The sequence below is a fragment of the Vulpes vulpes genome, chromosome 12, assembly GCF_048418805.1.
Source record: "Vulpes vulpes isolate BD-2025 chromosome 12, VulVul3, whole genome shotgun sequence".
Classification (NCBI taxonomy): domain Eukaryota; kingdom Metazoa; phylum Chordata; class Mammalia; order Carnivora; family Canidae; genus Vulpes; species Vulpes vulpes.
Window position 1 is genome coordinate 187,232,845 of NC_132791.1, and position 25,732 is coordinate 187,258,576.

Here is a 25,732-nt window from a genome sequence, read left to right on the forward strand (position 1 = left end):
CTCTTTAGATTCCCCCATTAAATGTTCACTGGCTGAATATAATCCAGAAGTTCAAGCTTAGATATCAGTTATTTTGTGAGTGCCCCCGGCTGTCTGCCATATTCGGTTTTCTCAAAAGTCCTTGTGCACACGTGCTCTCCTCACTTGCTTCCATCCTTGTCACTCAGTCGTCAAACCATTCAAATCTACTTTGGCCATACTCTTCCACTAAAACTGTTCCTATAAAGTCACTCAGCTCTGCTAGGCTGCCGAAGGTGGCTCTCCCTGTCCTCAGCACACCAGATTATTCATTATCTTCCAAGAGTAAACCATTACTTTCTTCTTCAAAGTCTTCTATCTCGACTTTCAGAACTCCCCTCTCCTGTTCCTGTTAACTCCTTGGCTTTTTCTTTCTCATTTTCTTTCCCTTTTTTTTTTTTAATATTTTGTTTATTTATTCATGAGAGACACCGAAAGAGGCAAAGACATAGAGGGAGAAGCAGGCTCCCTGCGGGGAGCCCGATGAGGGACTGGATCCCTGGATCCTGGGGTCACGCCCCGAGTGGAAGGCAGACGCTCAACCACTGAGCCACCCAGGCATCCTTCTTTCTCATTTTCTTTTGCTGGCTCGACTCTATCTTAAATTTTTATCTTTTTTCCCAAGGACTTAGTTTTAGTCGCTTTTTCAGATGACACTTTGTCCATTCTCATTAGTTTTCAAGGATTCAAATACCATCGTTAATACTGATTATTTCTAGACTTATAAATCTGTCCAGACTTCTCTATGAGTTCCATATTTGTTTATCTAGAGCTCTTACTTCATATCTGCCCTGGAGTAGTCCCACATGTACCTCAGCTTAACTATCCAGAATGTATCTTTTGATCTGTACCCCCACCACCTATCTTCCACTGTCCATCTAGTTGTCCCAATGGAGTATCAAGAAGACATTCTGCTCACTCCCTTTCTTTCACACACTTCATGTAATAACCCTGAGGAAGGTGAGAATACTTCGATACAAAAGATATCTCAGATCTCACTAGTCCTTTCTATCTGCATTACTCCCACCTTAATTTAGCATGTGTGTGTGTGCATGTACACTGCACAGATTTTAAATTATATTTATAATTATATATTATTGTAATTATATATGATATGCATAATTTTAAACCTGTGCAGTTGGGATTATGTTATATAATAGTATACCCCCCTTCCTTTATTTCATGAAATTGCATCCTCAAAATATCAAGTGTGACATTTTAAGCAAATTTGTATCATGTTGGGGCGCCTGGGTGGCTCAGTTGCTTAAACATCTGCCTTCAGCTCAGGTCATGATCCTGGTATTGAGCACCATGTGAGGCTCTCTGCTCAGTGGGGAGTCTGCTTCTTCCTCTCCCTCTCCCCCTCCCCCTGCTCATGCTCACTCTCACTCTCAATAAATAAATAAATAAATAAATAAATAAATAAATAAATCTTTTAAAAAAATAAAGTTATATCATGCTACATATTTGTATGCTTCCATGTATCTGAAATCCAAATGAAAACAAAAATAGTTATAATAAATACAATCAGAGTTGTGGTGGCTATGGGGAAATGTTAATGGATGAGATGAAAACCGGTTGGAATGGGGTCACAGGAAATGTTTTAAGAGAGTCATAATCTTCTATATCTTGTTTGGATAGTATTTACACAGATTTTTATAACTGTCAAAATTCATATAACTGAATATTTAAGTTCAGGCCAATATATATTGATTGTATATCAATTAAAATGAAGCAAATCATAAATTAAAGGTCCTAATAGCCTCATATTGAACACAGAACAGAATCTTTACACCTCCAGGCCACAAACAGTCTTGGCTGTGTCAACCTCTACAACCTCATGCTTTGCACCGCCCTTTGCTGATATTACTCAGACTTCCACATCTTCTTTTAGTTTCTTGTGTACACGAGGTCCTGCTCTCTCTGCTGATTATCTAAACCACCATCATCACTCATGTACCTGCACTTTATTTTCTAGTCCCTGAGTCTCTGTAGTGTTTATTGCCACACTATAAAAAAATCATCTTTTGCTTTCAAGATGCATCTTTTTTTTAATTTTCTTTTCAATACTTACCATAATTTGCCATTGTCTTATCCTTTGTGTGTGTGTACCTATTTATTTTTGTTTTGTTTTGTTTTAATCTGTCTCCTTTATTAACAAATAAGGACTTTGGAGCAAGCCCTGAGTCTTTCTTGATCACTGTTATATACTTAGCTAGCCTAACACATTGGAATATAGACGACATTTGTATTTAGCTATTTATCTGTTTAATGTATGTGTATTTTTTGCTGTTCAATAAATAAAGTGAGGCAATATTAGAGTTCTGAATGGGACTGAACTTCATTTATTTGACAATATGGGAAGGATATTTTAGGTAGTAGGAATGAGTGGGGAAAAGACCAGAAACAAAATAACCACATGTATGCTGTTTTTGGAAATGATGCTGTATGAATGAAAGATAGGAAATGGGATAAGGAAAATAAAGGAGAAAACCTTATAAACAATAGTCTTTCTTATTAAAATTGATTTTCACAAGTGTTCACTCCTATCTCTTTTGTTCTAACGAGTTGTTGATGTTGGTGTCTCTATGTGTAATGCAACAGCTAGACAGCTCATCCAAGTTTTGCCTTCTCTATAAATAACAACAGTTCTTTATTTTACTCTCTAAGTACAGAACTTTGCAGGACAATCTCCCCACAATATATACAGACTTATTAGGTAGCATTCTTTTTATACCAGCCACCTGTATCAATCTCCAGGGCTCTCCAGGAAAAACACACAAACAAACAAAATGCACTTAAGATAAAGAGTATGAGAGCTATTTTAAGGGATTGGCTTACATGACCAACTAGAGAAGTCAACACGTCCCACAATCTGTCATCTGCAACATGGAGATCCAGCAAAGGTGGTGGTGTGGTTGAAAGGCTTGAGAACCAGAGCTGCTGGTAGAGACTCCAGTCTGAATCTGAAGGTCTGAGATGCGGGAGTAGCAGGGACAGGACATGGGTACCCCAGATCAATAGCGAAGTGGAGAGAATGTGAATCTTCCCTGCCTCCACGTGTGTTCCAGTCAGGCCCTCAGTGGATTAGAGGCCAGAGTTAGGGAGAGCTACCCACTTTACTTAGTTTTCCAATTCAAATGCTAAGCTCATCCAGAAACACTGTCACAGACGCATAACAGAAATAGTGTTTAACAAGATATCTGGACATCTCTTGATCTAGTGAGGTTGTCACATAAAATTAACTATCACATCATGAAAAGGATTAAGAACTAGCGAATGTTTAACCTTATCCACAGGATTATCAGAGAACATCGTGATGCCATGTGCTAATATCTCGGTAGATGAATCAGCAGCATTACACAGCCATAACACAATAGGAAACATTTATGCCTTGAGATTTAAATAGGAATTAAAAATAATTGACCAGATAAAACTCTGAAGCTAACTCAGGGAACAGTCTTTAACAAAAGCACAAAGATGCAAATAGCCAGGTGGTTTCCACCTACCAGGCTGGGAAGAGGAAAAACAGCATTTCAAAATCATCGTCATTCTGAAGCCTGTTTCTAGCTTATGAAATTTTGTCATCTGAATCTCCAAAGGGCGAAGAGTCATCTTTATGCTCGAAACAAAAAGCTGCTTCGGGACTCCGGAGCCACACAGGGCAGACCGTCTTCTACATTGTCAGACAAACAGCTGTTACCCATATCTGTGCAGAAGCAACAGCTGATGTTTCCTGACATGGTGTTATGTTTCCATATCATGGAGTAATGAGTTTGTTCCATGTTGAAAATGAAGCCATGTCAAGGGCCACTAGAGTGACACTATTGGTCTTGTCATGGAATCACAGAATCTCAGAACTGGGAAGTTTTTTAGACTGTAAAGCGAAAGCTTTCATCACATCCTGGAATCAAACTTAAATGTGCAGTTGCAATCTTATTGGGTTCAGAGCATTCCACCTTAAAAGGAATACTGAAATATCACAAGATGTCCGTAACAGAAGAATTAGCATCCTTAGAGATTTGGAGAAAAGAATTGTTCTGTAAGATCGTTGAAGTCCCCTGGAATGTGTAAGCGGTAGTAGAGTAGATAATGAGATAGAGTATGGAGCCCATGAAAAGTAGACTCAACTGGTATAGTTTAAAAACCTATCTTTTTCGTTAGACATATCTAATTTTATTTTTTTAAAGGATTTTTATTTATTTACTCATGATAGACATAGAGGCAGAGACACAGGCAGAGGGAGAAGTAAGCTCCATGCCGGGAGCCTGACGTGGGACTTGATCCCGGGACCGCAGGATTGTACCCTGGGCCAAAGGCAGGCGCCAAATCACTGAGCCACCCAGGGATCCCCTAGACATATATAATTTTAATATATTATTATATATCATTCAAGAAATTTTTTTTCCAATATTTTTCAGGAATACTGATTTAGGTCTAGTAGAAAGAAAACTGTTCTAAGTTAGAATTGCCCAGATGGAGTGAACTTCTTGGAGATAGTCATTTACATATGTACCACAAAGATATTTCCAAGGGACTTACTATCGGATATTGGATGTGTATCAATAAGTCTGGAGTCTTAGCATTTATAATTTGAGAGTTAATAAGAGTTGCCTTGAAAAAAAAAAAAAAAAGAAGAAGACTTGCCTTGGATAAACAAGGGAAGGCCATTGTGTTTAAAAATGTTACAAATAAAAAAATAAAAATAAAAATGTTGTGAACTTGTGACAGGAAAAAAATGTAAAGTTTTGCATAAGTGTAATAAAGGTAAACATAAGCTTCTTAGCACTGAATTTTTATTGTTTCAGTTTGTTATGAAACATAATTTCCCATCATATATTCTGGCAAGGAAATAAGCCAGTTCGAATTCAAGGAGTAGTAACCAACGTTTATAACCAGGAATGTGAATACTCGCTCCAATTATTCAAATAATCAATCTAATAACTCACATTGTTTACATCTAAAGCTTTAGATTAAAAGGCTCACTATCAGTATTTTGCTTTTCATCTTGTAGGTGCTCAAGACCTAAGTGAGCCAGGTCACTGGGCTACTATTAGACAACTCAGGCCAAATGAGTACCGGTCATTAGCACCAAGCTAACCTGAGAGATTGAAAACTGTTCTGTTGAGTATGATCCTTTCTTTCCATCCCCAGTGTTTTACATGCTCCCTATGTCTCAATTCCTAGCTTCCCTCTTCCATTTTCCAAGCTCCTGGACATGGCATATCTTTGCAGAACCTTTCAAGTTCTGTGGGAAGGGGTGGCTAAAATGAAGGCCTCTAATGACTTCATTCCTACTCCCTGTTCAAAGCACATTGACTGTTACCTACCCTGACCCCATACTTCCAAGTATCTCTTCAAAGAATTTGCCTTCACAGCATATACTAACCAGGTAGGGGACCGTGTTTCCCTCTCTGAGCCCCTGTAGTCTCTCAACTGGGAATGAGCCCTTGACCCAAATTGAGCACACTTGCTTTTCAAAAATTTAGAATTGGTACTCAGGAATTTCTTTTCCCCTTGTTATGTATTTGTCTTGGGAGAATCTCTAAGACTTATTGGATGTTTCTCTGCAAAGAGAAGCAAGGGAAAATAATCAGGGAAGGCAAACCAATAAAACAGATAAAGATCAGAAAATGTGAAATACCAGAGATGGGAGATGGGAAAATGAGAAAAAAAGAAAAAAAAAAAAAAAAAAAAAACAGAGACAGAGATGGTCTTAGTCCCTGATTCAGTCCCTGCTCCTGACTATAGGAAACCTGCCTTTTTGTACCAACCATAGCTACACAGAATTGTCCCTTCTCTCCTTAGGAAAACAAAACAAAACAAAAAAACTGTCATTTTTTGCTGTAGCTCGTTTGAATGAGTTTGAGTTGCTTGAAGCTGAAAAATTTCTGAATAAGACAGCCCTCTCTAAGCCATTCCTTCCCCTGTGGTCTGCTCGATATTGTCCCTCATCCCCTAGAACTCCCTTTCTGTGTCGTCCTCTCTGACCTTCAGTAGTCACAGCTGTCTCTCTTCTGTGCTTACATAACCTATCCTTTTGTTGTGTTTCCCTGCTTTTTTGTCATTTATTTCTTGCTCATGGAATGCACATGATCAGTTTTTTCAGGGTAACACTTCCTGTGTATTTGAAAATATTGCACATTTTTTATCAGTTTGGGAACAAATGCTACATGATTACATATAGTTCGAATGTATAAGCGCTAATTTATGCATGTATATTACATGCACATAAATATTAGTGAATCTTGTCGAGTTGAGTCTTCCGCACCTTATTTTCTCATCCAATTATTGTTCTACCTGAACTCTTGAATTTTTAGAGAGGTATGTAAAGAAGATATATACATTTAAAAAATTATTTCTTATGTGTTGAAGCCATTAAATAAAGTCAGTGATATCGTATCTTCTTTGTGTGTTGAATGTTTGTCAGTTTAAAATACCCTAGACCTTCCCGCCTGATGCCCTTTACATCTCGTGTGTGGGTCTGATACTAATATTATTTCTCATACTGGATTTTTATAGATATTTCTGGTATCCTTTCCCTATCCCTCTCTTTTTTTCAAGGATATTCATTGAAACTACCCTTTTGTAAGATATTTGCTGTGTTCTAATAAGTGATGTCTATCTTGTGATTGTAGAGTTACTGGGGAAAGTAGTCTTCCAGTGGCTTTTTCTTCTTCGTGAAAAGGTTCAACATGCATGAAATCATTATTTCTCTGATACACTGTCGTGCCCTTGAGTCCCAGGGCCCACACTCACGACATAAGTCATAGGAAAATGCAGTGGTGGCTGCTCTAAATGCATCCTTCTTTTAATAATGTAGGGGGTGTCCCATTACCTCTGTTAAAGAACAACAACAACACAAATTAACTGAGTAAATCTCAAAGATCTCCTCGGCTTTAGTCACCGATTCAGGAGTCAAGCAACATCCAACCTAGCAAATGAACAGGAGCTTCAAAGAGCTACATGAGGCCAGAGATTTTTATAGGTGGAAACAAGGGTGTCGTAGTAGGCCAAAGAGCAGATGTGATTATTGCAAGGCTACCTTCCGTGTAAGAGATGGCGAGGGCTTGTCAGGCAGATTACCTAAATACTTATCAGGAGATTCCTGATTGATCGTTTAAGATGCCATTCCTAAAAGCACCAACACTGGAAGTAAGTTAAGACCCCGTTTGGTGGTGTGAGGCTGAACACAAGTGACTCCATTTTGAACCTATTGGCTTTAACACCTCCCATTTCTCAATCTCTCCATTGTAGGCTCAGAGTTCTTTCACACAACTCTCATTCTACACCAGATTTCCTGCTAAATATTTGAGACTGTGATTTCTTCACTTTCATGTGTTCTCATCTACTTTTTATCATTCAGAGAAACTCCCCCAAATTTCTGGTCCATTGATCACCCTTCTCACCTGCGAGTGTTCTGCTACCTCGCCTTGTTGTAACTGTGTGTCTGTATCTCTGTTTCTCAACTTCCTATGAACATATTGAAAGAAGGAATGGTTTCATATTCTCTAATTTTAATGCCCATTACTGTGCCTGCCACTGGAATACTTAACAAATATACTTTGAATGAATAAATGTTTTCTACAAAAAACTACATGACATTTTCTTTTTCTGGTTTGACAATCAACATTTTCCCTAAAGATATTATTCCTTAACTCTCCTGAACAAAGATAGGTTCATCACAAGACAATCCCCATTAGAATTTAGCCTTAGAAGATTTTACTTGATGAAGAACATAAAACCTTAAAATGTAGTTTTCATAATGGAACACTTTCCATGACCTTAGCAATAGCTTTGTGATTGTGGCATTATAATGAGTGTAAACAGGTAGCAAAATAGTACCGTGCCAATAATAAAAATAACTTTCACTTTCCCAAAGGCCTCAGCAGCTCACCCGACATCCCAGAGCTCATTGCAGATATTTCCTCCAAGAGTACAAAGACCACAGAAGACTAAATAGAAGATTAAATAGATTTTGTGAAACCAAAATGTGATGAAAGTACATTTCAATTAGTGGGGAATGAGGAGAGGAAGTGACAAGGGAGAAAATGTGTGCAGGGCATCAGCCTCTCTAATCTTGGAAAACAGAGCGTCTCCTTGGGGCTGAGCTCATATTGACTCATCACAGAAATCACAGAGCAAGGATGAGAGAACTCCTGAGGAATCAGGAGTCTGACAAACTTTTCCGATAACCTTGACTGCCTGGACACAAGGGTTGGGCTGAGCTTTGAACACGAAAGGGATCCTGCCTGGCAAACAAGCTGCAACTACAGAAAGTTTAATTAAAGCCAGTGGGGGGACATTAAATGTGGGGAATAATTAAGACAGAAGAAAAAAAGAAAGAAAGAAACCAGAACATGATTAAAGGAAAGATCTGGAGGCATCGAACTACCTGGACAGTATGTCATTGACAACTATTAAAAATGAGATTGATACTTGCCTATTTTCAGTTTACATTTTGGCTTGCAGTGTGTGTGTGTGTGTGTGTGTGCATGTGTGCATGTGCGTGTGTGTGTTAGATATATGTGTTATGTTATCTCCTGTTATCTGTTTTCTTTTTGTTGATGGTGGTGGGTTTTTCTGGCTACCAGCTGAGTGGGAATGAAAAAGTACCATGATCCAAACTGGATTTTAATGAGGACAGCTCACTGCCTGCCAAGTTCTTGGGCATGAAGTTGGCGGACTAGGCCCACTGGCCCTTGAGGGTCCCTGCTCTGGATCTGAAAGCCCCTCTGTTAAAAACTTGGCAGCCCTTCCACTCTCTCTCTCTGCCTCTGTCAAACAGATGAAGGCAGCGTCTGGCTCTGAACATGCAATAGTGAAAGTTGCCATGCCTGTCAAAGGCCCAAGGAAGGAGCACTTCCCTTCCCTGACATCAGTCAGCTTCAAATCCAACCCAGAGACCCTCTGCTGTTATCACCTTTCCTGAGAGAGAGCGACTTTCTTATTCTTGATAAACACCAAAGCTGCCACTTTCTACATTTAGTTTGGTAAAGACCCAAGAAGAAAACTTCACTTTAAAAAGTCATCCTTACGAAGGGCACTGTTGCTTGCTAGTATGTCTAGAGACAAGAGTTTGCGTGGGAGAGTGTCAGGCAACGAAGCTAAAGTTCTAAGAAAGATTCTAAAATTCTTATATATGAATTCAAGAAAAGGTTTGAATTCTTTTATTGAAATTCTGTGGGGAAGGAACAAAGCTTTTTAAGCGGGAGGGGGATATGAATTATTGTCACTATTATTTTATGCTAGAAAAATATTTGCAGGCTGTGAGAGAGGATTTGAGATACATGAATCAGAGAAAGGAAGATAATATAGATGCTATTCCAGCTATATGTAGAATGAGAATGAAGCCTTGCAGTGGGAATAAAAAAATAAAATAAATAATTAAATAAATACAGGATACATTTTCCAGAGTTATTGAGGAGTTAGAATCATCAAGAACACTCGGTTGTTGACTTTGTGAAAGGGAGTGGAGGAAGCGATAAGAATGACACCCATTTTTTAGGCTTGAACATTTTTTTAGGCTTGGTGGGTACTATTATCAATCAAAAGGACTGGGAATTTAGGATAAGAACGTTAACTGTCCCTTTATGATGGAATGGAATCACAAGCTTGGTATCATTTGTGAATACTTTTAAAAATATGTCAAAATAGGGATCCCTGGGTGGCGCAGCGGTTTGGCGCTTGCCTTTGGCCCAGGGCGCGATCCTGGAGACCCGGGATCGAATCCCACGTCGGGCTCCTGGTGCATGGAGCCTGCTTCTCCCTCTGCCTGTGTCTCTGCCTCTCTCTCTCTCTCTCTATCATAAATAAATAAATAAATAAATAAATAAATAAATAAATAAAAATTTAAAAAAAAATATGTCAAAATAAGTGTGTATTGAAATTATTTATATTTTTATGTATTTGTACATTGATGTATTTACGTGTGTGTGTAAAAGCGTCCTGAATACCACTAGTAATGTACCTACCTATCATGGTTTCCATAGAAGCATTGGGACAACATTAAATCCCAAACCAGATCTCCCACATTGTGGAGGATTCCCTAAGTGGCGAAGGGACTCTCTGCAGAAAACTGAAGCAGGTGGTTCCAGTAGGGTAGTAGTTTTCCACTTAGAGTGAGTTAAACATCTTTATGCCCCATCCACAACCAAATCAATGATATCAAAATGCAACAAACAACAGCATTATATTTAATTACCTCAGGAGCATGCAAAACGCAGTCGAGTTTTAGAAGCACTTCAGAGCGTTACATCTGAGACAAATTGGAAAGAGACAGCAGGAGACAGAATATTAAAGCCAATCCAAAAGAGAGTAGAATCATACTCAATATAAAAAGTGAAAACTCACAGGCATTTAAAGAACAGTATTGCAGGAGGGAAAAAAAAATGTGGAAAAGGCCCAAGAGAATTGATGTGACCCAATTGGAGGAAACCAGGGCTCACTTATTGGCTGGCGGATACTTGGCGGTTGGCATCTCAGTCAACTCAGAAGCAAAGCTTGAGACCACAGCAGAGGTCAAGCATTTTCCAGGAAACCTTTCTCATGTCTCATTGGCCTAATTTATCAACCTCACATATTCTTAAACTAGTTCCCATTGTCACAGAAGTGTCAAGAGCAGACTGGGAGAGGGTGTGCAGATACCTGTTTATTCTATTTTGATTATATAAATCTGTATCTATACATGGAGCATGGAGTGGAACTCTGCGTTAAAAATAGACTAAATGAAAAGTTAAAAAATAAACTAGAATTCTCCTGAGTAATCCACAAAACCCTATTTTGATAAAATGGCATAAAAACAAAAACAAAGAACCCTAGTTTCCCTTAATCCCCATACTTATCCTATAGGTTGAAGTCACTGAGGATGGCCAAATGGCTGCAGCATTTCTATGTTTCAACCTGAACTTCAGTGAATCTGCAAAGAGATAGAACCAATTTCTAGCAGTTCTCCCAAAGAGTGAGTACATTCTTTGTTGCGAGTCTCTCTGAATTTCTCAAGATTTAGTGTTTTAACTTTATGATAACACTGAAAGATTATAGAATTTAAAAATACCCATAACCCCCACCATCATACACTACTCAGAGCTTTACAATCTTGCCTACTGCTTTTCAGTTTTATTCTATGGTCACGTGTCAAGACTCATTAACTAGCACCTTATCAATTTCATTTAGTTTTTTTACACATGCAGTCTATGAAATATAGTCACATTATGTTTTTTGTTCCTCTTGAACTTTTTCCATGTATATTAAATTCCCAGTAGAAAGATGACTGTGTTGTATAATATTGTCACATTTAATTTTTATACCTAAGTACACATAAAGACAAATGGGTAGGTCAATCTATATATACATAGAAGAAGTAATAAATGGTTGACACCAAAGAGTTGTATTAATTTCCAGTTCTTTGTGATATCAGTTTCCATAATCACTTTAGGAAGAAAAAAAAATTGTGTATGACTGTGTGTGAGTTTCCTTATTTGCTTTGCTAACCAAGAGAATAAATACCAGTTATCTCTGGTTGACTTCCAGAGCCAAGGGATAATTCAGTAAAGTTTCGAATTGCATCTTTGTTATAAGTAAAAGTTGACATCAGAGCAGGTTAATAAATATTTTTTGAGAGAATAGATTTTTTGGAGTATGTTTATATACCATTTATATTTGTTTTACCTTAAGTAATTTTCCATAATTATACCCAAGTCTTTCAATTCAAAAGCTCATGCATTATGAGACGGCTGAATAATGTTGAAAGGTCAAGGGTGAGAAAAGCAACTTAGGTGATAGATACGATCTTATCCTCTCTTCATTAACTTTGGCCCCATTCACTTGGTTCTCTAGTCATAGGAATTGATAGCCAATGGGTAGCTTTTCCCATATTGAGGTTTTAAAAGATTGAGAAAGAATAAGTGGCATCTTGACATATGACCTTTTTTTCTATAGTACATATCTGAGAAGAGATTCACCATTAGCTAAAGTTTTTCTTGATGTCTGAATGTCGTAATGGGAATTTAATTTTTTTAACTCTGCTTCAGCTTCCTGAAATGGCAACTTCTGATGCCTTACTGTCCTTAGAATCAATCAACATGTATCCGAATCACAATTAAAACAAAGCCATGATTTTCTTTGAAAAGAGGATTGACTTAACAAGTTGTTCATTCAAATGAAATAACTCTATTTTTTTAGTTGTTATAGTCCTGTTTTGGTTATTCATATGAAATTACTCTGGAATTGATTCATTTATAAAGTGATTGGAAAATACTTCTTACCATAAAAATATTCTAATAAGTAGTCAGATGAGAGGCTATTTAGCTTAATTGAAGGACCATTGAACAGAGTTAAAATGTGGATTTTAATCTTAGTGCTACATAATATGTACTATGTGACCAGGGTCAAGTCTCTGCCTCTCTGTAGCTTACCTTACTTTTATATAAACTGAGAAAGTCAGTCTAAAACGGTGGTGAAACATGTGTGATGACTCACACAAAGAATAATGTTTAAAAGTTATATTATTTTTCATTCAAAATTAAAATATGTTTATATACAATAGTAGAAAATGTATAATCTGTGATAATAGATTGCCTGCTTTGTTTAATATAAGAATGCAACCATTCAAATGTGATAGCATGCTAGGCAGTGGGTTAAATGTATTCTCCAAGATGGAAACCTTCCATCCCATACATTCTTCTACAATGTTAGCTTGACAGTCTTCCCACTGAAAGCTTGGGTGTATATATCATTTTCCCTTTAACCTGAGTGAGCTTGTGTCTGCTTTGGCCAATGCAGTATTGGTGGAAGTGACACTATATAACTTCAAGACTTTGGTTATGGAAGTCAATACTTGGGGCACCTGGGTGGCTCAGTGGTCAAGCACCTGCCTTTGGCTCAGGTCATGATCCCGGGGTCCTGGGATAGAGTCCTACATCAGATTCCCCACCGGGAGCCTGTGCAGCTTTCAAAATACTTTCTTTTGGAGCCAGCTAAGAAGTCCAGCTTTCCTGAGATCTCCTAGGTGACCTGGTTTACCAGCTCAGCTGAGATCCCAGTCAACAGCCAAATGCATGAATCTAGATTCTCCAAATATTGAGTCTTACCAGCTAAGAGTCCAGACATCATGAGGCAGGAAGAAGCCACACCACTGTTCAGAGTTCAAATTCCTGACCACAGAATCCATGATTACAGTAAAGTGGTTGTTTTCTATTACCAAGTACTGAGGTATATTGTTAAGAAGCAAGAGCAAGAAAATATTAATTTTGAACTTGGAAGTGCAGTCCCCTTATACATTGTCTACTGTATATAGTACTACACTACAGCATTCTATACTCTACATAATAAAAACCTAAAGCCTGTGGCATTTGTTTTGGGACCAAGCCAGAAGGAGGCAGAACCTTGAGGAAACTCAGGGAGAAAACTAGAAAGACCTTGATTGGTCAAGACTGCAAAGACTGGGAAGACGGTGTTATGAAAAGCTGTAGAAAAGGAGACACATATTTTTATTTATTTATTTATTTATCTATTTATTTAATTTATTTATTTATTGCATGTGGGGGAGGAGCAAAGGGAGAGGAAGACGCAGACTTCCCACTGAGGGGGGAGCCTGAGGTGGAGCTTGATCTCAGGACCCTGAGATCCTAAGCTGAGCTGATGGCAGACGCTTAACCAACTGAGCCACCCAGGCACCCCAAGGAGACACTTTATAAAAGTGAAGAAAATTCAGCTTAAAAATCATCACCTTGAGTAATGTGGAAATTATGAAATGTACTTAATTAACTTGATGAGATAGTGATGGGTATTTCCAGATGGAATCTAGAAGGTGCCATCTGCCTTCTTCTCTAATAAAGTAAGACAAGACAGAGATGGACTAAGGCACAAACTATTTCTCACCTATAATTTGAAGGATTTATAAGGTGCCCAGAATAGACTTTCAGACAGCAATGGGTTCTCAAATTAAGAAAGGTCTTCTGGACCAAGATCAATCCCAGGATGGAAACATGTAAGATCCAAGGCTAAGACCTCAAAAAGATGTAAGTTGATGTTTCATGGAACATTTCAGAAAGACAAAACCCCTTGTAAAGCTTTTAAGACCGTACCTTGAAGATCCACTTCATTAAATAAAGGGTGTTTTTGATATTTTAAGAGCATGACAATACTTACCTTAAGCTTATACTTTACATGTACAACCAGAGAAGACTAGTTCAATGCTCCCTTTCTTAATTCCAAATTGCAGGAGCTAATGTTTGGCTGAATGTGAATTACATGGCTATTTTTGTCAAAAATGGATCAAATAGTATAACATACTCAGCCAACATACTCCAGAATACTATGGCCAGGGCTTGGGGGCACCCAATACCAACCTCATCAGGAAAGTACTCTTGTTGAGAAAGGCCCAAGTGCTGAGCACCTGGAGAAAAGAAATGACCTCAGCTTTTGGCCCGGTCAGGCCTCACCGAGTGTGCTTACAAAGCCATCAACTAAAGAATGACAGTTGAGAAAATGTTGCATTTTGGAATAACTTGTTTGCATCATCATTTTTTTTTTTTTCGGTAGCAGATAGTCCTATTTCCCACTGTCGCTCAGAGTCCTTCCCTATGAGAGCTCTAACATGTGCGCTGGCTCACCTTATCAGGTGGTGTTCCATCTAAGTCTCCGTAACACTAGCAATCCTACAAATAGAGGCTCCTGTGACGGAGGGCCGCACTCTGGGAGGCGTAGGCAGGTCTCAGCTGTGAGGAGATCACTGGAAACTAAATGAGTTTGTTTGCATAAACACAGGAGTGCTTCTTATTAAGTGTCGGAAGGAATTATTAAAAAGTATAATGAAGTCACTGCAAGCTGGTAGAAATGAAGAAACTGCAATTCAGAGAAGATGCTGCTTAAAGATGAAAGATACTGGGCCGGACTTTGCTTGTCCCCAAGTCAGAGCACGAACCTTGTATTTGAACCAAGTGTTCGGATCCTGTCTATTTATAGACAAAACGTCATTTACTATTTACTTGATGGCATTGCCACTGAAATGATGCATTTCAAAGAGAAAGTGAGCCCTTCGCTTTCAAATTTAATATAATAGGAAATTATAAGCTTGTCTACCTTGTGTACCACTGCCGGGGAATCACAGTGGTCTCTGCTGTAATTTTCCAAGGAAATCTACTGTTTGTCCCCTGAACGTAGAAGCATCATAAAACCACCAGCCAGGAGGCTCTCCCCCGAGGAAAGAGACATTTACTGTGCGACCCAGCAGCTGGGGGGGAGTCTCCTCGCCGTAATGTTTACAGGGCTTCACTTCAGGTATTGTCAGTGCCAGTCCCGCTTCAAATTCACTGCCATCGCTGTTATTGAAGCTAACGGCTAACTGAATATGAATTAAATTGCTGTTTTTGTCATAACTGCATCAGATGGCATAACACACTCATCCACTCAGGGAGAGGCCTGCCCCTTGCTCGGAGCGACAGTGCGGAAAGCGTTTGGTCTCTTAGGAAGGCTCGTTGTCCCTTGGTTGGGGCCATGCTTGGGAAGGTTGCTTTCCCATGAGATGGTGTGGGACACAGTGTCGCACTGCCCTGGGTAATGAGGAGTGTCACCCTGGGTAGGAGAAGCAAGTGCCACGGCTGTTGAGCTTTCAAACGCGGCCACATTTCCACTTGCATCACAGCACACAAGGTTGCAAAACCCACACAGGCAAGCAAGAGCCAAAGGTAGATAGAAGAAAGAGGGACTGAAGGAAAGAGGGAAGGGAGGGAGGGAAGGAGGAGGAGAGGCGGGGAGGGAGGGAGGGACCCTGGGCCTACTGCGCTGTGCTCCCAGTCTCAATACAATGTATGTATTTGGGGGTCAAGATTCGCAAAATACAAGCCAAGTAAGCCCTACCTATGGCATTTTGCGATCCCAGAGCTGGCTCTTAGAGGATTTGGGTTGTAACTCTGACCCACTGGATCCTGACGCTGCATGCTGCTCTGTCCAGTATTTAACATATTTTTCTTTCTGCCATATATTTTCACGGTCACATTATTTTCTGTAAAGTTATGTTCTTCCCTTGGTCTTCTGTATGCTTAGCAGAGCGTATGCACATCAACCACCCTGTTGGGCCCTGGTGTAGATCTTTATGTCCTCCTGGAATCTAGGCTCTCTGCCCCCTTCACAGAGCAGTGCTGGGTAACCACGGCGCTAACCCACATTCACTAAACGGATCATGTATGTGTCTGACTGCATGTTTCCATGTGTGTCACATACGTCACTCAACATTTTTTGGTGCTGCCTTAATCTTCTGAACATCCCTCAAAGTAGATACTGTACTATTAGCATTCCCAGATAGGCCTTAGGATTATAGAACATGGCTCAGATCGCCCAGAGTGGGGGGAGTAGACGAAATATGTATCTTGCCGTGCAATCCCCGTGCCCACGTCTTAATCACATCACTACCCCGCCTGCTACATCAAGCAGGTGTAATTAATCTCGGACAAGTGGAATTACAATAAGGCATAATAAGGCCAGAGGCCATGTGTGGCCCTGGGAAACAGAATAATGCCACATGGGTACTCCTGCTAACTTACTTTTAGGATAATTCGGGCAGAGTGGGTACTCAGACAGTTACTTTTTGCATCTTGCCGAACCCTGAATCCAGCTGACCCACGATTACCTGATGGGGAGACCCAGCTTTCTGGACAGTGAGACAGATTATGGAAGCTTGCGGCACGCCACCAGCTCTCTGATTCCCTACATTAAGCAGTGCAAAGTGATGAGACTGAAAAGGCACTTTTCCATTCAATGCAGGGAAGGCTGCTTGATTTTATTTCCAGAGAAATTAGCCCCTTCTTTATCCCTTTTTGTCTTCAGAAAATAGAAGGGGAGGAAAACACTCTGTTGATAGGCTTTGTAAGAAGTCAATGGCATAAGAGAAAACAAGAACTGAGTTTTAAATCCTGCATAATATGACAGTTCCTGTGCCAGTTTTCACAGAAACAACAACTAACGTTCAACACATATTTGCGTTACTTGGCGTAAACTCTTTCCTGCGCCATCTCACTCACTCCTGGCCACCACGTGCTGAGACACTTGTGATGACAGGAGGAAACAGAAGCACCCACAGTTAACCAAGCACCCAAAGTCACAGGATTATTGCAGAGGCTGAGATGTATATCGAGACAATTTAATCCTAGCATCTTTCTCTTGACCCCTACATGCCACCAAGGGAAATGTATGACATTGGGGGGAAGGGGATGGAAACAGAAAGAGCATCATAATTCCAGGGGATTGGAAAATTTGGAGATTGGGGTTGGAGCAAATGAGTGGCATCCAGTCATTTATAGACCCTCCATGTAGATTAGGCGCCTCCAATTGATTTTAGCTTCATGTCAAGAAGCCTTTGGGGCACCCTTGTGGCTCAGTGGTTGGGCATCTGCCTTCGGCTCAGGGCGTGATCACCCCAGGGTCCTGGGATCGAGTCCCATGTTGGGCTCCCCACAGGGAGCCTGCTTCTCCCTCTGCCTGTGTCTCTGCCTCTCTCTGTGTGTCTCTCATGAATAAATAAAGAAAATCTTAAAAGAAGAAAAGCCTTTAATAACACAAAGTACGTATTCAGTCGCATTAATGTAGCCATCTTGGAGCTATTCACAATGGCTTGTGAGGCAGTAAGCCCTCTCCTCCTCTATTAATAGTGGAGGGTCCTCAGTGGCCTTTTCCAAATATCAACCTACACATAGATAAGGTTGGTGTTTCCTACTTTCTAGCACTCCTACGATCCGGCAGCCATCCAGGCTGTCACAGAACACGCTACGGTGGGTCTTATAAACAGCGGAAATTGATTTCTCACACTTCTGAAGGCTGGGAGCCCAATATCAAGGTACTGGCGGATTCCCTGTCTGGTGGGAACTTGCTTCCTGGTTGGTGGTCTGCCATCTTCTTTTTTGTGTCCTCACATGGTGGAAGGAGAGAGGGATCTCTCCAGGACCCCTTTTATAAGGGAACCGATCCGGTTATCCCATTCCTGTAGAGTCCACCCTCATGACCTAATCACCTCCCAAAGCACCCCCAACACCGCAGCACCATCCCTTGAGGGTTAGGTTTCAGAATATGAACTTTAAGGGGATGCAAACATTCAACTTACAGTGTTCTTTGAAAACAAATATGGCCAATCTCTACTTCTATGGTCTCTATTCTTAAGATGACTATTTCCTAGTGAAACCTAGAGAAAATGGTATTTGGAGAGAAAATCGGGTTCTTGGAAGCAGAAAACTCTCCTCCCCTCCTCTGCCTCTAACCCACATTTCCAGGTCCTGGGCTAAGTCTCACCTCCTTCAGCCTTCCCTCCACAAGCCTCCTCACCAGCATCTTTGAGCTACACTGGATCCCATGTCATCCTTAATGAAACATTTATTGCAGTTTTTGGTGTCCTGTGTGGCTTTGCCATCCTGATGGGACTACAAACTCATAAAGAAGAAGAGGTATGGACAGAGTAGCGCAGGAGGTTCCAAACTCCTTTTCAAACACAAAAGTATGCAGAATTCTGATATAGAAAACATGGAAGCAAGGAAGCTCTGGGGAAGTGGAAGCACTGACCTACAAGCCTATTGGTCCAGTTCCCCTAACTCACCTTCTTTCTCCAAAAAAGCCGAGTGTGTAACAGGGCAGGGGCGCTCACAACCAGGACTGCATTCAAACTCAAACCTAGTTGTCCGGCCCCCTGTTCCTTAATCTCTGCAATGGCGATACCCTGACAACCTCTAGGGTGATATCAAGGCTTCAAGGAGATAAGCATTCAGGAGTGTTTTCCTTCCTTCTTTTAGTTCTTCACTGCCCTTTCTTCAGCCTCTGTGTTTTGTTTGTTTGTTTGCTTGTTTTTTCCTTTCTCCCAATTCTCCCGCCCACCCCTTCCCATGATGACTTTCCTAATGCAATGTGGATGGTAGGCTCCTAGTGTACACTTCTTCATTTATTGTTTCATTTCCTGAATGGCAAAGATTTATTTTGAATATATTTAATTACAGGTATATGCAGCATGAGGTACGCTAAGAAAATAATATAAGGGCCACCATGTTGGTGTTGCTGGACATATATTTATAGACGTATTTTTTTTATGTATGGAAATAGAGTTTACATATTCATGGAGTATGTTTTCCATTCCACAATACCACATTAGGCAATATATTACATCTCCTGGCCTGCTTGATATTCATTGCTAATAAAGTCTCATAGAAATAAAGCTATATGGTAATAGAATGGCAGCTTTTTATTACAGAGATGTTTCCATTATGCTAATTTATGATTTAGATGATTTACGCTAATAAGTGTAATTTCTTAATATAAACAAAACTATAGTCAAATTTCAAAACGCTTCTACCTCTGGCTGGCAAATTTACATACCTCACAGTTTTATTAAATATATTCTGTGGAGATAAAACACATTTTTTACATAACAATCACCTCCGGCTTTTCCATGGAGAATTTGATGGCATAAAACAGCTGCACATCTGTAATTGTTTTGCCACCTGTTCTATGGAAGTGAAGGTTCTGTTCTCTACAGTAATGATTGAATGATGTTTTGCTACATTTCAAGGTCATGAATTACTCTACCTTCATCTTTTGATACCCTTCGAAGTGCGGGGCGGAGGGGGGGCGGTGCTTGATATTTGATGGGGTTGATTTTCCAAGGTTTGATTACAAATTTTCCAGAAGAAAGGAATTAAATAGGGATTTGTTCAAAATCAGCCAGATGACTGGATAAGAGGAGACACCCACCATCTGTGACAAGCTTTAATTTTTAATATCCAAAGGGCAGTTATTTTAGTTTTATTTCAATTCAAAAAACTAAACAAAGTGGCTGAGTTCAAAAAGAAAAGAGGCTTTTATGTAGGAAAAAAATTATGAGGATGTGGTAATATTGTTAATTAATGGCTGGTGCCCCCCCTCCCTCTGCCTCTCTCTCAAACACATACACAAGCATCTGCAGAAACCATCTCTGTGAATCCATGAATTTAATTGTATTATATTAAAGCATATTGGCCCATCTCTCTCAATGGAAGGAAATCATAAAGTGATATCTTTTGACCTCATTCTGAGTAAATACGACCAACTTTGTCAAATCACTAACAGGCCTGTTTTAAGACTGACCTACATGTTTTTACCAATCACACTATTTTGAAGTATCTTAAAGTGATATTAATGCAGTCACTCAATGTGATGAGGCATGGTATTGACTTCTGATAGCAGAGAGATAACAGAGAAGATGAGGACAGGAGATGGCTTTTTTTTTTTTTAATTTTTGTAATTTACTTCTACAACATTTTACTTATGTACGGCCTTTGGAAATATTCTTGGTATTTCATGACTTAAGTCATAATTTTGTTTAGTCAATGTGTAGTTATGCATAGGGCAAACTAAATATAATATACATTATATGTAATCTTCATCCTGAAAACATTTTTTTTAAGATTTTATTTATTTATTCATGAGAGACACAGAGAGAGAGGCAGAGACACAGGCAGAGGGAGGAGCAGGCTCCATGCAGGGAGCCTGATGTGGGACTCGATCCTGGGACCCTGGGGTCACGCCCTGAGCTGACGGCAGGCGCTCAGCCACTGAGCCACTCAGGCGTCCCTCCAGCCTGTAAACATTTATTTTAAGAGGAAGGAACAGGGAAAGAAAGGGGATTGATTTGAGACACTTTTTGTTTTGTTTTGTTTTGTTTTGTTTTGTTTTTCTGGATACATAAACAAAATGAAAATAGAGAAAATGTAGCCAAGGATGCATCTCAAATTTCTGTCTAGACTGATCCATGGACAACTGTGGCACTAGTAGAAATCAGAAATGAAGGGTCAGGAATAATTTCGAGAGAAAGGAAGAAACCGCATCTAGTTTGAACAACACTAGGTTTGAGGTTCTTGCAGGACATCCAGAAGAAGCTTCTTGGCATAGAACTAGCGTGCTTTGCGTTATGATCTGGTCTGTATTAGGTCCTTTGTTCTCTGTTGGGGACAATTTTGCCCCCGTGTCCTGCCCAAAGAACATTCTACAAAGTTTGGAAACATTTTTTTGGTTATTCAGCTGGGAGAGTTGGCAGAGGGGGTGGGGGTTGCTGCTACTAGCATCTAAATGAGAGTCCAGGAACCCTGCTAAGGACAGAACCACAATGCATGGAACAGACCGCCACTCGGCCACAAAGACTAATCCCCCATATCAATAATATCAAGGTTGAGAAATTGTGTGTTAGATAATGGAGGACGATGATATAAGCTTGCGTGCTCATACGTACATACCTGTAGTCCACTAGACGGGAAACAAAGGTGTCAGTAATAAAAAAAAAAATGTGAAAAATAAATAGAAAACTTCAGAGAGGTTCAGAGATTGTATAAGGATGACGGAAAAATAAAACACAGTGATGCATCTGCAGGAACCCAATACCATAGAATTATTATCCCCATTTTACATGTAAAGTAATAAAGGCTGAAGAAGTAACTTTTCAAAGTTTGCATAGTTAGTTAAGCAGCAGTGGAAATTTTCAGACTGATTCTTTTTGATTCCATAGCAGATTCATTGTCCTGTCTACCATACTAAGAACCAAAAGCTATTACAATTGAGTGATAAATGATCTTTCCAGCAACGAGTGAGGGTTTCCTGCTGTCCTTGAATGCTTAATGTTGAACATTTTGCTAGGCTGATCTGCAGCCCATATTTAGGGATCAGCAGAGAACTGCTGTAAATATTATAATTGTAACAATGCTTCCAGCCTCCCACATACTTGCCATTTAACACTAGGAGCAACCTTCTGAAATGGGTGAGATATTACAGTCAAAAGCATGCAGCATCCCTTTAAAAAAGTTGAAATTTCAGAAACATAGGTCTGTGTCTCCATTCTCTACTTTGATTACTTTTTTGTTTGTTTTTTTGTTTTTTTGTTTGGTTTGTTTTGTGTGTGTGTGTGTGTGTGTGTGTTGATTACTGTTTTGTATAGGTTTTACAAACCCTTGGAAATGACTTCGAGAGTAACTCCTACATGTGGAAGCTACATATTGGAGCTATATACTGCATCAGAAAATGAGTACATAGCCATACTGCAGTATGTGGCCATGTACAGTCCCCGTGTACACCGCAGGGGCTAGGGTCACAAAGCCCTTTGGAAAGGAAAATTTTCCTATAACTTGTGTCTCCCAAAAATTAACTATGAAATACATACTGTTGACTAGAAGTCTTACTAATAACACAGTTAATTAACACATATTTTGGATGTTATACATATTATGTACTGTATTCTTATAGTATGCTAGAGATAAATATCATTAATAAAATCATAAGGGAGAGAAAATACATCTCTAGTAGTGCCCCGCAGAAACTCTGTGTGGAGGGGGACCACGACAGTTTGAACCTGTGTTGTTGAAGGGTCAGCTGTAGTACAGTAGAACCTCCAAATACCGAGAATCAGGAGCTGAATTAGTCCCCAGCTCAACAAGTATAGTAGCTGTTTGACCTTGGTCCAGTCATTTCTTCTCTTCAGGACTCTATTATCAACTATAAATGATTGAATTGAGCTTTTTAAAACAATCATTTGCAATGCTGATTAAAACGAATTCTCTGACCCTTAGAACTTAAAAGCATATCCTCCCAAAATGGCACTTTAACAAGGCCTAACGGTATTCATCTATGCGTTCAACAAACGTTTGTTGAAACCCGCTATTTGTAATGCACTGCTTTAGGCAGACGAGGATAAATGGTCAATGTGGTACGTGAAGACCTGATTCCCCACTTAGAAAAGAAAAAAAAAGAACCTCAACTTTTCCATGAGACAGTAGAGTTACTGCTAGAATATAGGTTCGGAAACAGCTTTGACTTGGGGAATTAAGACAAGAGTGACTGGTCAGTAGGCTGGTATCTGAGTGAGGAGGGTGAAAGCTGAACACCACCTTTGAACGCATAAAGGAGTGCTGCTGAGGCTTTTTCCCTCTGGGTTGGAAATCAAAGAGGTCCACCTCCCTAGATTGGGTTAGGCCTTCTCTATATTCATTTCCCAAACACTTGCATTGTGCCCTTGTGGAAAAAAAAAAAAAAAAAGCTGACTTCTGTATCTGTCATCATTGCTGAACATCCAGTTTCTAACTCAGTGTTTGGTACAGAGCGGGACTTCCTGTACTGCTTCACAAATAACTATGGGGTAGTCCATTCAGTACTTTAGTGGAGCTAGGGTCTGGGTATTTTTTAAATACATGAAAAAGGGATGCCTGGGTGACTCAGGGGTTGAGCATCTGCCTCCAGCTCAGGGCGTGATCCTGGGATCGAGTCCCGTATCAGTGTCCCTGCGAGGAGCTTGCTTCTCCCTCTGCCTGTGTCTCTGCCTCTCTCTGTGTCTCTCATGAATAAATAGATAAAATCTTTAAAATAATAAATAAATAAATAGATAGATAGATAAATGGAAAAATAAATAAGTGCAAGTTGTATAATAAATTGATCTCGTTAAGACTTGTTCTGGTAGTAAGTACAGATTCATCATAGTCATATGCACAACTGTTTAAAAAAAATCAAGAGAAAGAAAGATCACAATTTAGGTTCTATTAATATCGGTCACAGTGAAATGCCTTTAGGGTTATATGATTTACGGAGATAACTTCTGTGAAACATAAGAGTTTATTGTAAGGCTCAAATTATCTTGTAATATGAATTAATGCAAACTAGAAAAACTCCATCAAAATGCTTCTTCCCCATTTTATCTCTAAATGTGTCATGTCCAATCCAACAGTCATGTGAACTGAGCTGCATCTTGAAAAGATTCAGGGCATTGCTGAAAAAAATACCTGACAATGGGAATACTCTTAAGAGGAGGTCTGTAACTCCTTGGAGAAATAGCTGCCTCTAGGGCTGGGACAGGAAATATAGAAGTTGAGTCTGGAGCATTTTCTAGTGCCAGAAATAAGGAAGTACTAAAAAAAAAAAAAAAAATCACGATCGTGGAAATATGCCAGAAGGACATAGGAACCAACTGAAAGGGTTTCTCATGGTCAAAGCTAGAATTTGAGCTAAAATATAATGTTGGGTTATTAACTAAAGTATAAAATAAATATCCATGAGTCCATACTGATATAAATAAATGCTTGAGTGAATAAATTGGTAAAGATAGGCAAACATCTCATGCAGAAGGATTTAAATAATTTACAATGAGATGGAACATAACTCCCTACTCCTTGGTGTGGGCTGCACATCGTGATTTTCTTCCAAAGAGTATAGTGTAGAAAGGGGGGAAAAAGAGTAATTTTACACTGGAGAAATTGGTCGAACTCTGCTTCAGCCAGATGATCAAGATTCACACCAACAGTGCTTAAGTATTTTAATAGTATAGCGTACCCTTTACATGGTCTGATGAACATGGCACTTCACCTCTACAGTCTTCCTGCCAAAAACACAGACCCCTAGTCTAATCATAGGACAAATATCAGACTAATCCCAGTGGAGGGACAGTGTACAAAACACCTGCATTATTTCTCAAAACTGTCAAGATCATCAAAAACAAGGCAAATCTGAGAAATTATCACACCAAGAGGAGCCGAAGGAGACATAATGACTAAATGCAGTGGGTACTCTGGGTGGGATCCTGGAACATTAGATAAGAATTAAAATTAAAGAAATTTGAACAAAGCAGGAAATGTAATTAATAAGAATGTATCAAAATGGTTCATTATTAGTTTATACATAAACTCAATAATTCCATGAATATTACATATACCACTCCCTGATCATAATTTAATAAGAAAAAAAATCATTGAAAAAAAACCCCTAGAAATCAAATAAGTTTTCGGTTTTCCAAAAGGCTCTATCGATTATTTATAGATGGTGCCTGCAACTCTTTGCAATCTCTATTTTCAATCAGATGTGCCATGACTCAAATTCAGCCTGAAATTTTTTATCAGATGCTGCATTAAAGGAAAGCCACAGCTCCGCTTTTCCTTTACAACCCTTTTCATCAGAATTTAGATGATTCAACCTCTTTTAGTTGGTTTTGTTATATTCCTAGCGTATGTAGCACACGGCAGCCTAGTCATCCGTTTTGCAACCTACACTGAGATTCAAAAAAAAAAAAAAAAAGAGAGAGAGAGAGAGAGAAAAGAAAAAGGCTAATAATAGGAAAACTGGCACAGGATATATGGGAACTCTGTGTACTATCTTCACAACTTTTCTGTAAATTCCATACTCTTCTTAAATTATAAAAGTTCATTCTTTTAAAAAAAGGAAGGCTATAAATTTTTTTAAAATATTCATTGGAGTCCCCTACCTTCTCCTGTTTCAAAGGTCCATTTCTGTTTATTTGGTTCTACAAGCTCTTGACCTGGACTCGCATCCATTTGTTTATCTCCTACAGTTTTCTTACTTAACCCTGGGTCTCTGGACACCGACCATACGTTACTTTCCACAAGAGGTCTGATACTTGACGGCGGAATGATGCCCTCCTTCCCTGCCATCTCTTGCACACTTACAAAGTTCAGCCTACCCAGTCTTCCCTTGACACTGATGATTCTTGATCCTCATGCTGCTCATTCTGCCATTTGAAATTATTGATAAATACCTGAAGTTTCCATACATTTTTAACTAGGAACACAGATGAAAATATCAGCCTATCCATTTTGTTGCTTCTTTTATGTCATTTTAAGATGTGGTAAAGAAGAAAATAATGTTCAAAGCATTAACTTCCACAATGCTCATACATAGCACTTATTTTCTAAAAGCTTCCTCCCCAAAGATAAAG